Below are 15,346 nucleotides of genomic sequence, written 5' to 3' on the forward strand. Positions count from 1 at the left end.
TTTTTGAATCTTTATTTTATTGCTATAAAAAGATCAATGGGACATTTTAAAGGAGGAAAAAACACTATTTTTAAACATAAAAAATTATTCTTCTGGGTTGACGTGACCTTAAAAAACTCTAAAATTCTTATAAACGTCACTGCATCATTATCATGAAATGACTTAAAAAATATATCTTTCTGTGGAAGGACTGAAAGATAAGAAGTAAAACTGTCGGTGATACCATCAGATGATACCTACTACACCCTAGCCAGAAAGATTTCTCTCTATCAAATAAAGCCTGCTATAATTTTTTGATATCTGCAAGAAGAGATTTTCCTCCAGATTTACATCTTCTATAATAATTATTTGGCTCAAAATATTATAGGTCCTTCTTCTTCCTTCCTTTTTTCCCTGTTCCTCAGAATTCATCCACAGTATAATCAGGGAAGTTGAGTAGGGACTGCTGGACCTCTAGCAATCTAGAATGGGGCCCTTGCCAGCATCCTGTGTCCCTGTGGAGTCTGCAGATAACTGAATATTCTGCCAATACCAGAAATGATCTCATATAACCCAAGGAACTGCCTCTCCAGAATGTGCCCTGCCTGTAAACATGGCAGCCAGGGGCCTGGGAAAGCCGTTTGGGTCTACCTCTGTATCTCTCAGTAGATTTGCTCTAAATCACCCCAAACAGGAAATCCCGTTTTTATTTACATCTCTAAATAGAAATCCAGCTTGCTTGGCAAAACAGTCACAGTATATAACTTATAAACACCGGTTTTCATAGTCTCACCTCTGCATTTATAGACGTATCCACGTGTGATTAAAGATATAGCTGTGAATGTTCTCTGATCACGGTATTTATCTGCGGAGGTTACAATAAGGAAATATCCTAAAATAAGACAGAAACCAGGAGTTTACTGTGATACTGATTATTATAACTGGCTTGGTCATTTAAGACATATTAACGGTCTGCAGTAACTAGACCATCTCCAGGGCTACAGACTGGTCCCGATTCCATTCATGGAAACGCAACCCTCTAAGGCATATCCATTAATAAGCCATGCTTTATGAATCCTGGTAGGCCTGATTGTTTTTTTTATCCTTGACCGTAGATAGATAGAAATGTTAAGGAATACTTGACCACGCTGTATGGGAGAGCCTTGAAGAGGCGTCCTTGGACAGTATTTCTAGCGCTAGCCTAAAATCCTGGCGGAAAGAACACATTGAAATAAATCACTTTCTGTGCAACAGTGTGAATTATTATTTGCATTTAAATAGAAACACTGCAGCCTTCCTTCACTGTAACAGATGCTTATAGGTAAATTACCGCACCTTTCACGGCTTCCCTAAGCCATGAAGGGATCGTATATCAATGCCCCCGTTTTCTTCTACCCTCCAAAGACCAGTGTTGTGGTAAGTACCCAAGTTAGTTCCAATGATGTTAACTAAAAGTTATTCTCCACATACCAATAGCCCCTCTTTGTAAGTGATCAACATGGTCCAATTACCAAAATAAACTACATTATCCAAATGTATTGCTTTTCCTCCTAAAGGCAGTGATCATCTCACTTTCTTTTGCAAACAAATGCCAGGTTAGATCCAAAGATTACTGTCTTTTTGGTATGGAAATCTGTATAGCAGGCTATATGAATGAATGGTGTATTACCTAGGAGAAAACCATGAACCCAACTGCCAAAATTAATTGATTGATTGATTGGTTGATTGATTGATTCAGGTAGAATAAAAAAATGTGTGAGAGAAAATATTCAGATTTAATTGAGAAGTAAAGGAAAAGTTGTAGCATTAGGCGATAGAAGAACTGCTGTCCATGAGGAGGCCATCTTCAGCATTGAGTGGGCTATGTATTTCTTTTAGATGGACTGAATTGCCCTACCTTTTTATGGTCTCTATAGCTGGTCAGTTTGTACGTTAACATAACATCTACCAATGTTATTCTGTTTCTAAAGAGCTCAAAATACTTTGGCTTAATTAATCCTCAAAATATTGATTAATTTAATCGCAAATGGAATACTGGGACACCTGGGTGGCTCAGTTGGTTAAATATCTGCCTTTGGCTCAGGTTATGATCCCAGGGTCCTGGGTTCGAGCCCCACATCCGGCCCCCTGCTTCTTCTCCCTGTCCCTCTGCCTGCTCCCTCTGCTTGAACTCTCTTAATCTCTCTCTCTCTTAAGTTAAAGAGAGAAAGAGAGACGGGGCAAGGATTAAATAAATATGATGAACTTCAACTAAAAATCCATCAAGTAAATCAAGTCCTTAGAAAACATAAGCAAACTGTGTTTTACCAAAAACAACTGTTTGATTCAGTTAATTTGTTTAGTTAAGTAACATTTTCAAGCCAATTATTTGGTAATATTGTAGGCAAAGAAGATAGTTGGCAGGGTTTAAGTCTCCACCATACCCAATATTGTGACATTTCACATATTTGGCCCACATTCTTTTAAGTTTGTGAACAGGCTAGAAAATTTAAAAATTATATTTGTGGGCCTTTTTTTCTTACCCGGATGGCTAGATAACAATAGTGTTAAATTATAAAGGGAATCCGATTGACTCGAATTTCATCAGAGTTTTTATTTAAATACTCAGAAATGCTCAGATAAATACTAAATGAACTGTTAGTTGGATGCAGCCAACAGCTGAAGGAAGAGCTGTCCCAGTCCCAGATGTATATCCTTTTTTTAAAAAAGTACCACATGGATCTGGAAAACACAAAAGCGTGTAAACAGTGGTAACGGTACAATATATCAGCCTCCCCTCATGCATTCTCTCCTGATCAGCCGTTAGGAACATAAGCCACAAATGTTTACCCAATTGAAAAATCTCTGGACAGTTATGTTCAAATCAAGGATCTGTTTCCAGTTACAAGTAACAGTATCCAATACAATCAACCTACTCAGGTTGCTGAGGAAAAAAAAAAAGTTTAAAAGTTCACAGAACTCTGTATGTGCTAAATTTAAGTTCAAGGTTTTAATTAGAAGCAAAAAGACTTGTATAGTATCTTTAACTGACAAATGATAGTAACTATTCTTATGTGAGGCATTTTGTATGATGTTTGATATTGACACTTGTCATTTCACTGAAAACTTTTGATATATAGGTTACTTTCTTAGTAACACCTAAATAATTGCAAATCATTTTACAGATTAAGTTTATCTGATTTTCAAGTAGTTACTTATTATTTATTTAACAACAAATATATTCCAAGTGTCTCTTTTATGTCAGGTTTATGTGTGCAAGTAGAAATGCATAGATGAAAAAACAAGTCCATGTTTTTGAAGTAATAATAGTGTAGTAAGAGAAAATATACATGTAAAGAAATAACTGATATATTCTATAACAAAGATAAATACAAGACGTGATTAGAACTCAAGCAATAGCAGTCATCAATATTGGACAGTGCCAAGACAGGTCTGTCTTATTCTGAAATCTCTATTCAGATGAATTGATGGGTTCAGCTTGTGAACCCAAGGTTATACTAGAAATCCTTGTAAATGGAAAAAATGTCATAAAAAGTGGTCAATGTCTAAAAATATTTTAGTAGTCTCCACCGTCTCGTAATCCAAACAGACACAGAGAAGTTAAAATACTGTGTGTCTGTGTGTGTGTTTGTGTGTGTGTGTTTAAGACATCCCTAATCTTATTACTCAACCGAATTAAAATTTTTAGGTACCTTCTTTCTAGACTTATATCCCTAAAGTAGCAGCAGATCTGGTAGTAGTTGTATAGCTGATTTGATCAATGTAGACAGATAATCAAACCAAAGAAAGTTGACCTTCCTCATTCTTTTCCACAGTGGACTTTTCATTTAAGGTTATCGTTTTTCTAAAACATTATTTTGGTACTCTGCAGATCAAAATGTGTTTGTATAGTTTGCATAAATAAGATTTGGTAAATAACCTGATATTCTGGGAATTGATCCAAGTGAAACCTCTGATCTTTTGAAGTTCATCTTTAGTGAGTCTTAGGGAGAACTCAGCTTTTTTGAAGTCCCACTGAAGTATTTAGTGGCTTGCTTTGCTAATCCAAGGGAGACTTCAGGGCTACATTTAACAGAGAACAGATGGCTCCTTTTTAAATGTCCTTTGTGGTCATTATAATAATATATTCAAAAATAGCTAATCATGTTACATTAGAGTAGATGGACACATTCGAAGATATTGGCCACAGTCACTATATTGTGTCAGTGACTCCAGATTTCTATATTTATTAGATAACCTGCAATCATCAAGTATTCTCTCATTTCTCTTAAGAAGAGATATGTTAGAATATGTGGGCTACTTTGTAGGTTAATATATTTTGTATATTTTAGCCCAGAATGTGTAGTCAAAACATAAAAATTACCTCTAGCAGAATGTTTTGTAGATTTTTTTTTTCAGAATCAGAAACAAAAACAGACTTTTTACAGAATCAGTTTAGGGAAGTCCAATGTTATTAGCAAAGCTTTGTACTTCTATGTTGTGCCTTCCACACTGAGGTATATGAAGAGATCCAGAATTAAGGTTGAATTCTCTCAATATTCCCATCCCCAAACCTCAATTTTTGCTTACTTCAGTCACTTCAGAAGAAAATAGCCAGCGTGATTTCCTGCTCCTTACCCCCAACCAGATCAATCCAGCATTTGTACATTATAGTGGCAAAACCACAGTACGTCATGTTGTTAAGTTGCATTGTAGACTCGACGAAAAAGAGAAATTGAATTATTTCATGACAGTGGTATTTATTGTTAGCTTGATTCAATAAAAGTGGAATTTCAACAATTTTAGCACTAGAATGGAATTTAGAGATTATAATCTAACTTCCATATCTTAACATTGAAGAAAATAAGGCCTAGAGAGGTTAAAAGAGAAGACTACAGAATTAGCAAGGTTCACAGGTCACATGAACCAGATTCCTACAAGAAGCAATGAAATAATGTCAGGAAAAATTGTCAAAGAAAACCATAGTTTCAAAGAAATGCTAACTTCTCTTGCATACCTCCCAAGAGCCAAAGACTGCTGCATATTTTACCTACTTAATTTTATTTAAGCCATACACCAATTATATGAGGAAAGCAGTATTATTTGCCCCTGAACAGACGAGAAACTGAGACATAGAGACTTTTATAACTTGCCTGAGAACAACTAGTAAGTCATGGAGGAAATATTTAAACCTAGGCATTTTGACTACAGAGGTTACATTTTTCATCATTACAGTGTTTGTCATGGGATACCACAGGAAACATGAGACAATCTCCTTAGCTTTCTCATTCTCTATCTTAAAGAGATAAGAAGCTCAAAGTAGTCAATAAAATTTTCATTGAAGTGAAATTCTAGAGTCAAAATTCTGTATTTTTTTTTATTATTTCCAAAGGAAAAATCTTACATTCCTTCCTAAGTATTAGAAGCCACCTAGGGAAATTAATTTTAAAAATTCCAGATTTGTTTTGTGTATAATTTGGACATCATTTTGATTTAAGAACCAGCCGTTTAAACAGTATTTCCTGCCTTCTGAATTGTGGTGTCACTTACCCCTTCTTCCTTCTCCGTTACTCCTTGTTTACTGTATGGCCTTCACTTTCAGTGAGAATAGAAAATGTTGATATGTATCTCATCCAAAACCATAACACCTTCCAAACACTTCTAGAGGAAGAGCACAATTTTAGGGTAGAAAACCGGTTCCTAATATATGTCCCTTTGAAATGAATGGTTTTTTTTTTTTTGTCTGTTTTGTTTTATTTTGGGGGGGTTGGGGTTGTTGTTTTTTTCTTGTTTTTTTTTAAGTTTTATTTATTTATTTGAGAGAGAGAGAGAGAGAGTGCACAAGCGGAGGAACTGTAGAAGGAGAGGCAGAGAAATCCATGCAGACGCCACTCTGAGTGGGGAGCCTGACTCAGGGCTTGATCTCACAACCCATGAGATCATGACCTGAGCCAAAATCAAGATCTGGTTGCTTAATCAACTGAGTCACTCAGGTGCCCCTCCTGTCTTCCTTTGATTAAGGTGTCTATAATAGGTCTCTTTCTACACTTTTTCTTTCAACCTATGTACATTATAATTAAAATTAATTTATTTTTACAGCATATTTGTGTCATATTATTTTTTTAAATTTCTTTTCAGCATAACAGAATTCATTGTTTTTGCACCACACCCAGTGCTCCGTGCAATCCGTGCCCTCCCCAATACCCACCACCTGGTTCCCCCAACCTCCCACCCCCCGCCCCTTCAAGACCCTCAGGTTGTTTTTCAGCGTCCATAGTCTCTCATGGTTCATCTCCCCTTCCAAATTTCCCTCAACTCCCTTCTCCCCTCCATCTCCCCTTGTCCTCCATGTTATTTGTTATGCTCCACAAATACGTGAAACCATATGATAATTGACTCTCTCTGCCTGACTTATTTCACTCAGCATAATCTCTTCCAGTCCCGTCCATGTTGATACAAAAGTTGGGTATTCATCCTTTCTGATGGAGGTATAATACTCCGTAGTGTATATGGACCACATCTTCCTTATCCATTTGTCCATTGAAGGGCATCTTGGTTCTTTCCACAGTTTGGCGACCGTGGCCATTGCTGCCATAAACATTGGGGTACAGATGGCCCTTCTTTTCACTGCATCTGTATCTTTGGGGTAAATACCCAGTAGTGCAATGGCAGGGTCATAGGGAAGCTCTATTTTTAATTTCTTGAGGAATCTCCACACTGTTCTCCAAAGTGGCTGCACCAACTTGCATTCAGGGTGGGGCTTTTTTTAAAGATTTTATTTATTTATTTGACAGACAGAGATCACAAGTACACAGAGTCAGGCAGTGGGGCGGGGGGAAGCAGGCTCCCCGCTGAGCAGAGAGCCCGACGCTGGTCTCCATCCCAGGAACCTGGGATCATGACCTGAGGCGAAGGCAGAGGTTTTAACCCACTGAGCCACCCAGGCACTCCTGAAATGAATGTTTTTGTAGAAGAGTTATAAGCCTAATGTAGTTATACATTATACCGAAGGGAGAAGAGGAAGGTATTAATAGCAATATGAGTTATAGAATAGGCTCAACAAAAGATAAAGTTACCCTTAAACACAATTCCCTAATCTTGTTTTAATTGGTGGAGGCAGTGGTGAAATGCTTGGCTATTGTGAAGCTCAAGTGACTGAGTACATCCCTGGATAATTATTGCTTGTTGGTTTATTGCTGGTATTATTATAAACAGCATGCTGTCCTCACTATCTGATGATCAGAAATTACATTGTGTTTAGTCCAGTACCTTAATGTGCATGTTTGATATTCAGTGAATATCAGATTTACTTAAGAGGAGATATTTACATTTATTTCAAGTCTGTTGCATGCCAGATACTACTATACTAAGCAATTCACTTACTTTTTGCCATTTGTTGAGGTAGGAGTGAGGAACATATTATTACCCCCAAACAAGTGGGAAGAAAGCAAACTTTGGATTTGAATCAATTCTGCACTTTTCACTATTGCTGCCTACCCACTCAAATTGCTTTTAGAACAGAGAGGTATTTTTAAAATATTTTGCCAATTACCTTATTCTATTAAACCTTTGGGGTTCTTTGCATTTTAAAGGCATATGTTTTTTTAAAAGACAAATTTCTTAACCTATCTACTCATCTTGAAATGGGAATCATAATTAAAACAGAATTGTTGAAGAGATTAGATGAGATAATAAATGTCAAGTCCTTAACACATGGGCTCGTACATAGCTTTCAAAAAATGATAACTATTGGTAGAAATTATACTCCAGTGGTGTGCTTTCTTCCTGCCTTCCAACATATCTACTATCCACCACCACCATTATCATCATCATAATCATCATCATGCTCTCCATCATTGCTCAACACTACTTCTTTCCTTTCTAGAATATCCTTTATGCTGTGGGCCATTCTAAAGTGGTATCCTCAGAAAAGCAACACTGGATTCAACAGTATTGCTCAACTTTTGCCTCTCTGTCCTACATTGGCTTTCCAGTTGCCTTTGAAAAGAGCTAGCATTTTTATCCCATGTGCCTGAAAGCAGAAAATTCTGACCCAATTTTCTACTTCATGTGGCTTCTTCGTTTATCTATGTATTTATTTATTAAACACACACACACACATATGGAGGGTCTGCTGTATACTAGGAAAAACATGATGAACATCCCAGCTTTCCAAGCTCTTCTAATGGGAGGTAGATAATAAGCAAACAAGAGTTGTGATATAGGGAATAAAATGGTTCCTAATTTTAGGAACCAGTACCAACTGTTATGGAAGCACAGAGAGGGTCACCAGACAGTGCTGGGAGGCCAGAGAAGACTTCCTGAAAACAGAACATCTGAACTGAGCCTAGAAAGAATGAAGGATCCCTTGGTAAGGAGAAGCAGAGGAAGAGGACTCCAGGCAGAGATGTGAGCAAATGCGAAAGTGCAGAGAGGAGAGGGAGCTTCTTTGAGTTTGAGGAATTGTAGGTAGGTTAATATCACTCTAGGATAGAGTGAAGAAGGCATGTGTTGAGAGGTGAAACTGGGGACAGATGCAGAGGCCACATCATGGAGGGCCTTTTCTGCCATTTTCAGGAGCTAGGACTTGATTCCAAAGACTGAGAGGAGCCATGGATAGTTCTAAGCAGGGAGTGCAGTCTAGAGGATATATCCAAGTGGAAAATCATTTCATTGCTTTCATAAACACTAACCTTTGAGGGGTAGGAGGTGGAGTTCTCAACCTGAGGTCAATGGGTGGTCTGTGGATGTTTAGAAAATGTGTAAACTCCCTGAAAATGTAGACAAAATTGTTAGTTGTATGTGTACTTGGGGGGAAGGGAAGAGAGGCAGAATCCATAGCTTTGTGAAACCCTCAAAGAACTGTGTTATCCAAAGAAAAGTTGGAAACCACTGCTCTGGGGACAGAAAGCTAAAAGCTAACTTACAGAGCAGAAATTTCAGGTCGCCACAAAGAGCCCTTCTAAAGTTAAAGAGTTTCTCTTTTAAGAAAAATTTCTCATTCCTTCCCCTGAGTTACCAAACTCTTCCCACTCCACCCTGACCCACTGACGTTTTGTTCCTGGCCACTCTCCCACCTAAATGCTGCTTCCTCGGTCATGGAACTGGTCTTCCATGCCAACCCATAATAAGTGGCCACTCCAGAGGCTAAGAATAGATGCAGTGTCCTGGTGACTTGAAAATTCGGTAACATCTGAAGGATGAACTGCACATGACCACAAAATTCATTCTCATCTTTCGAACCAAACAGATTATAAACATGTGATCAGGGTTTCCCTGTGAGGTAAAGGAGGAGGTTCTGAGCAAGCAAAAAACAAACAAACAAAAACAAACAAAAAGAAACAACAAAAAAAAAAACCCCTATTGAATAGAAGGAAAAGGCAGCTACTATTGGTAATTGCAAAGAACAAAGAAAAATACTCATCCAAATACAATCTTCTGTGTTTGCTTGTTTCGCCTTTCCACATTTTTCCCTACCCCACCCCTTACCCCCAACAAGCCAGTTCAGTCAGACCAGCTACAGTTCTCCTAGGCAGATAGATTTTTGTTCCATTGGTCTCTCCTTAATACATTTTCCTGGATTTGGATATGTGTTCTTCATCTTTTAGTTAAGTCTGTGACCTCATGCAAGTCATTTTGTTAACCTTTCTGGGCAGTGTCTTCTGGAAGATGAAGCTGGATGGTTTTTCAGTTGCCACAGTTTGTAATGGTGGCTCGAGTGGAAGGCGATTATAAACATATCTCGTGATAGCTATTTCTCATTCTCAACTCACCAGTCCCTTCCAAGGATTGCTGGGTACTTTCTTGAAGGCATTTTATCAATTTCACATAAGCATTCCTTGGCCAGTAGAGCCAAATAGGGCAAGGGCCAAGAAATTTTTTCCAGGAAGGGCCAAGTGGTAAATATTTTAGGCCTTGTGGGCCATAAGGGCTCTGCCACAGCTCTTCAGCTCTGTGAGGAAGGCAGCTCTGTGGTATGAAGGTAGCCCCAGACAATGCGGAAATGCACGTGTGTGGCTATGATCCAAAAGAACTGTGTTTACCAGGAAAGGTGGCAACCTGGGTTTGGCCAGTCGTGCCAGAGTTTGTGGATCCTTGAAATGGAAGATGGACAGCCTGAAGACAAGAGTGTTTCATCCCTTCAGTCTTTCAGTTTGGAAAGTTGTTTCTTGGACAATTTCCTAATAATTGTTTTGTTGTCCTTATTGTCGTGAAAGACAAGAACTGTTTGATTCTTTTAGCCCCACACAACCACCTTACTGTCTGTGTCCCAAATAAATAACTTAGTGGGGCTTCCAGCTTGCAGGGAATCTGAAACAGTTCAGGCAACTTGTTTCTCAGTCATAGAGATAAATAAACGGTCTCATAAGTAGACAGTTCAGAAGATGAATAGCCTGGAGGAACAGCTGAGTAGTTAGTTCATTGAGACAGGGAAAGAAGAGGGAAAAAGAGAAGGGAGGGAAGAAAGATTGATTGAACAGCAAACTAGTTTATGAGATCTACTGTACAAACTTGCCCAGCTGGGTACTTTATCTTGAATTTGTTTTGCAAATTGCAGATGCCTAGCTCTGGAAGCCAAGAAAAAGAAAGGGCAGTCATCCCATGCCAAAATACTCCCATGAATCCCAAGTAACTTACATTACTTCATTTTTGTGGGGAAAAAAAAATCATTATATATCCCCCTTCCAAAATAAGAAAAACAGAGAGCTATTTTACCCAGATGCCCAGAAGAAGACAAATATTTTTTTAGTGTTGTTTTTTTTTTAAATATTAAGAGAACAATACCTGCCTGGTAACTCTGCTTGCTTTATGAAACTAACTATGGTATACTGTTCAGTCCACAGAACTGTTTTAACAGTAAAAATGGCTGAGACCAATGAGTCCTAATATCTCAACATACTCCAATGAAACCAGGGATATTTTTGTTTGCTGCTTGAGGACATATCTGACTGGATCCTATTTTACTTTTTGCTGAAATCAATCCTGCTTGACAGAGCCTTTGCATTCCATCAAATGAAAGTGTTAATTGCAGCATTTTTATTATTTAACATCTTTTTAAAAGATCTCTCCCATATTAAGCATGACTTTCAAAGACATTTTATGAAAGTAAGACCCAGTGGCTAGGCCTGTCCTTGGATGTTTGGTACTAAAAGTTACAAGTTTTTTTTTTCCATACACTTCTTTAAATTTTGATCACTGAAATTTTAAAGAAAAGGTCTTGGTGAATGAGCTACTAGGGCTAGAATAGGGGAATTTATTTCTAATTGTAAAATTGGGATTTTTTTCAAAAGGATTTCAACCCAGATTTGCGAGAAATAGAGTTAATAACAGGAAGAACAAGTCATTTGTCCCCTAAAGATAAAGGTGCCCATTTACAAGCATTCAGGTGCCTCCTTAATTTTCTACCAGGTCTTCTAGACACATAGTTTGCCTCCTTATTGAGTTAGTGATTCCCACAGTAATCTGTGAATAAGATATTAAGTCAACAAAGTAACAAATTTGGGAAGGCATTCTTTTACCATGATTTCCATACATTAAAACATGTTTCCAGCTTCTGATGAGTGTAAATCAACCTCACACATTGTCACTTACTCGGGAACATGTTTGCCTTGGCAAACAGCTTTGGCCATCACACACCTGATTTACCTATGGTTTTCCAAGACCCTTGATACCATTCTGGAAGATAAATTTTCCATCAGTAGTCTAATTGGAAAACTTGAAAGTATAGACAAGCTGCAGAGTTTTTCAATAAGCTGCCTGGACTCTGATCCCCAAGGCCTGGAAGAATGCATAACACAAAGTAGATGCTCAACAAATATTTGTTGAATAAGTGAATCAGGTAGAGTGAAGATAATAATTCTAAAGACATAGCTTAATTATTGGCAGAACGTTGTTAGAAGAATACAGATAATGTTTTTATTGGCCTGGTCATCGTGTGCTGGATTAAAAGAAGGATCAAGAATCTTTAACCATATCTCAGCACTAGCATACTACTCTAAGTCAGTGGCTTACCTAATACTGCAACAGGACTTTAAACTCTTAAACACACACACACACACACACACACACACACAAATGTGAAAAACTGTAAATGCATATTAAATGTAAATTTATATTAAATCCCAGGAGGATAGGGTCAGAAGCCTATTTTGTAGGTTAGCATCAAATACTGTAATTTGATAGGTAGAAAGAGAAAATACACATACATAATGTGAAAGATCATTCAAGTTCATAATTTGAGACAATCATATGGCCATTATTAGTTGCCAAATCAGCCTTTTAACTCCAGTTTGTCTAGAAAACTGGGTATTCTGTCATAAAAGATGGCACCAGTGGAAATGGCCTAAATCATTCACACACACACACACACACACACACACACACACACACACACACATTCATCTCCCTAAGCTGAGGATGGACCATTTTTACCATGTCTTCACGAGCTTTAGGGAGACCATGAGTGTTGAAATAGAACCAGATTGATTCCTATTAGGCCAAGTTCTACATGGGCTGAACGGAAGGCAAAGATGAGGCTGAATATGGAAATCAAAGCCAACGCAGCAGAACATATTTTTCTTTCAAAATATTTTATGTACTAAAGTTTGCACAACATCTTGGCAATGACAGCAAGCCTGTGTAAGGAGGTGTTTCGTGTTTCATAGCTAACATAAGGGCAAAAAAATGTAGCAGCAGCCAAACATTACTTCAATCATGCAATGAAAGAATGTGTATGGTAGAATACATGGTAAGACCCATGGGCCAGAAGCTACAAGGCTCAGAAATCTTGTACAACATTCCAAAAGAGAGCTTATCTCTTATTTTTATAATCTTTGGTATTGTGAAGGAATGAAACTAAATTTAGCACAGTCCATCTGTTTGATTAGAGAGAGAGAAAGAGACGTAATTGCATTTTCTTGGTATGCAGATCGTTTCTAAATCTTAAAGGAGGCTAGTTTTCCAGATTGCCGTGGAAATTGTTTTGAAGTTCACCATTTTTGCCAACACTAAGCACTCTGCCCATATCTTTCTCTTCATTTCCCCCTTTCCATATAATTTTTTAATCTCTAGAAAATAGAAAACTGCCTAGAGTATTGTAGATATTCATTAAAAATATCGAAATTCTTGGGTGGATGGATGGATGCACAGGTGACTAGATTAGGCATTAGAAGATCTATATCTTAACCTTAGAGTTCCAGTAGGTATCATACCACCTAACGGAAATTGCTTTTCTCCTGCGTAAATTTGAGTGAGACCCACGTAGGGTATGTGATGTGTGCATCTTAGGTTCCCAGATAAATGACAAGCCAGGGATAACCTCAAATGCCCTCATGAGCCAGGCAAGTAATAGAAATGAGGGAAATGGGCAGATGGAATAAACAAAGAAATAGTTTATTTCTGACTGAATAGAGTATTTCTGACTGAGGCTCACTGTAGGGGACACCTTGTGTTTAAAATATGATGGGAGCGTGGGGTGTGTTCAGAGCAGGGAGCCTGAAGAAATGGCTCCTCTGTTTATAACACACCCAACAGGAATCTGGGCTTGCTGTGAAAAGGGGCACAAAATGCGTGGCCTTCCTATAAACAGACACCCTACATGTGTCCCACCCTGCACTTCCACAAGGCTTCTGGGTAGGAACAGCAGCCCAAGGCTTTGAAGGCCTCAATCATGGAGGCAGTAGCCCTGAGAGTGAGCATAGATGTGAGGCATGGGCTGGAGGCCCCCTACCCATGCCCCACAGGAACAGGGGAGGGGCCACCTAGGAGCCACTGGTGCAACAGGTCTGCCCGGCTGGACACCAACGTGTATGTCGCACTGAGGTACCTGGAATACAAGACGATACTTGGCAGCCACCAATCTGAGTCTGAGCTCCTCTGGGGCCTGAGAGTCCTCCACAAGACCAGCAAGATGAGCGCACCGAGAGTCATCACCCAGCAGCAGAACCGAGACCCCAGGAAGGGAAGGCTCATTTCTTGGAGGCTGTGGATGGTGCGTTCAAGACAATGGATGTGGATATGGCTGAGGAACATGTCAGGGCCCCGATGAGGGCCCAGACGGACATCGGGGATGAAGCTCTGATTGGACAGTGGCACTGGGATGACATACAGGTGGAGCTTCTGACATGGTATGAGGATGGAGATTTTAGCAATCGCTGGGGCCAGGATTCCTTTGGCTTTCTGGGCCAGAAACCGTCAGTAGATTCTGAATGGCAACCGTGCCAACAGAACCACTGGGAGAGTTGGAGTCAGCCCTGGCTCCAATGGTGGGGCCAGCACCACATTCTAGACAGGCCCAGCACCAGCAACACTGTCCAGACCAGAAATGCCACCAGAAAGAGTGCCAACTTCCCCGGGATCCAATAATGCTGATGAATGGCAGCAGTCACTCACCAAGCCAGGGTGCATCCCCTGACTCCTTCACACAGCACTCGGGGCAACTTCCAAACCTGCTCATCCGAGATGGCATGCATGAGGAAGCCATCTTCGCCCTTCTTGCTTTCGTCGTGTGCTTTTGTTGTGTTTTCATATTTTTGGTATCCATGTTACATTAAAGTTGCAAAATTAAGAAAAGAAAAAAAAATAACATATGATGGGAGCTAAGCACACCGTTGTCTGCAATCCACATAGGCTTACAGTGTAAGCTTCTTCACAGACGTAATTGTTTCTAAAACATCTCTGCCATGTACAAAGTAATAAAGGAAGAAAAAAGAAAAATATTAATTGCTAAAATGTAACTAAGTACTTACAAAGTGCCTAGAACTGTTCTAAATTTCATCTGGTTTGATTTTATTATATATTTTTTTAGATTTTATTTATTTATTTGAGAGAGAGAGGATGAGAGACAGAGAGCATGAGAGAGGGGAGAGTTAGAGGGAAAAGCAGACTCCCAGCCGAGCAGGGAGCCCAATGCAGGGCTCGATCCTGGAACTCCAGGATCGGGACCTGAGCCGAAAGCAGTTGCTCAACCAACTGAGCCACCCAGGTGCCCATGGTTTGATTTTATGTCATGAATATAATTACTGCTCTTTTACAAACAAAGAAATTAAGGTACAGTACTCAGTAAGTGTATGTTGCTGCTCTATTAATAAATAATTGGATATTAAGAAATAAAAACCAGGAAAAATAATGTATCAGGGCCCTGAGCCAAAACCCTAACCCAGAGGAAAGAAGCATCCTTCCAAAAGAGCTTCCATCAGAGAATGGATGACTCCCAGCTTCTCTTCTGACATCGCTAGGTAGAGGATGAAGGTCATTCCCCGAGTCCATCGGTAGCTCACTCTCCACAATGTAACTGAGACCTCTGCATTTCTGAAGGAGTCAACACAGAACAGCTTTGTGCCATCTGCAAGGCCTGTCTCCTTTGGTTCACAGTAAACAAAGAAAACAC

At 39.1% G+C, this 15,346-nt stretch overlaps 1 protein-coding gene and 1 non-coding gene across 2 annotated transcripts in view; both read left to right on the plus strand.

The window, feature by feature from the left end:
• The window catches only part of MAML2 (mastermind like transcriptional coactivator 2), a 343,731-nt gene that overhangs the window by 312,774 nt on the left and 15,611 nt on the right, over positions 1-15,346 (plus strand). The gene's annotated exons all lie outside the window — the stretch shown is intronic.
• LOC116865439 lies at positions 13,430-13,559 on the plus strand. Its single transcript, XR_004382181.1, has one exon. It is a non-coding gene; the product is annotated as a small nucleolar RNA SNORA11 (small nucleolar RNA).

This window comes from Lontra canadensis, unplaced genomic scaffold (genome assembly GCF_010015895.1).
Source record: "Lontra canadensis isolate GAN:19392208 unplaced genomic scaffold, GSC_riverotter_1.0 scaffold7, whole genome shotgun sequence".
Lineage (NCBI taxonomy): Eukaryota > Metazoa > Chordata > Mammalia > Carnivora > Mustelidae > Lontra > Lontra canadensis.